The sequence below is a fragment of the Gadus chalcogrammus genome, chromosome 20, assembly GCF_026213295.1.
Source record: "Gadus chalcogrammus isolate NIFS_2021 chromosome 20, NIFS_Gcha_1.0, whole genome shotgun sequence".
In the NCBI taxonomy this organism is placed as follows: domain Eukaryota; kingdom Metazoa; phylum Chordata; class Actinopteri; order Gadiformes; family Gadidae; genus Gadus; species Gadus chalcogrammus.
This window is the reverse complement of record NC_079431.1, coordinates 2108861-2109445: the sequence shown is the minus strand read 5'-3', so window position 1 is coordinate 2109445 and position 585 is coordinate 2108861.

Sequence of the window (585 nt, the reverse complement as noted above, 5' to 3'; positions counted from 1 at the left end):
ACTCAGCTGATTCCGACCTGACGAGGAACAGCTCACTTCCTGAATTTCGAAGGGGTGCCGCTCCAAAGCTTGCATCACAGAATAATATAGATCTTCTAACTTTCTGCATAAAGGTAATTAATATGTGAAATATTCTCCAGCTATTCATAGAAAATAAATTGAATACTTAATTACGAGGACGAAATAATGCACCTTGGTACGGGTTATGTTGGTCCCCATCTCTTTATTGGTATTGGTACAGTCCAGGATATGCGCTGTTTACAAAAGTCTCACTTCGCTGTCAGATATTTGTGTATCACTGCGCCTGTGGCAGATGGCCGAACCGGCAACCCTCTGCACAGCACCTTTATTATTATAAAATAGAGAATTATAATATTATTATTTAATATTATTGATATTATTATAACATTTAGAATTATAATATTATTATTTAATATTATTATATTCAGATATATTTAGAAAAATGTAACATTTTCCTTAACATAAATGAACGTATAAATAGTGCTAGTTGATCATGATGTAGCACTAGCACAGAAAACATAATTTCCTTGTTGGTCTGGGATTCGCTCTCGCTGATTGCTGATT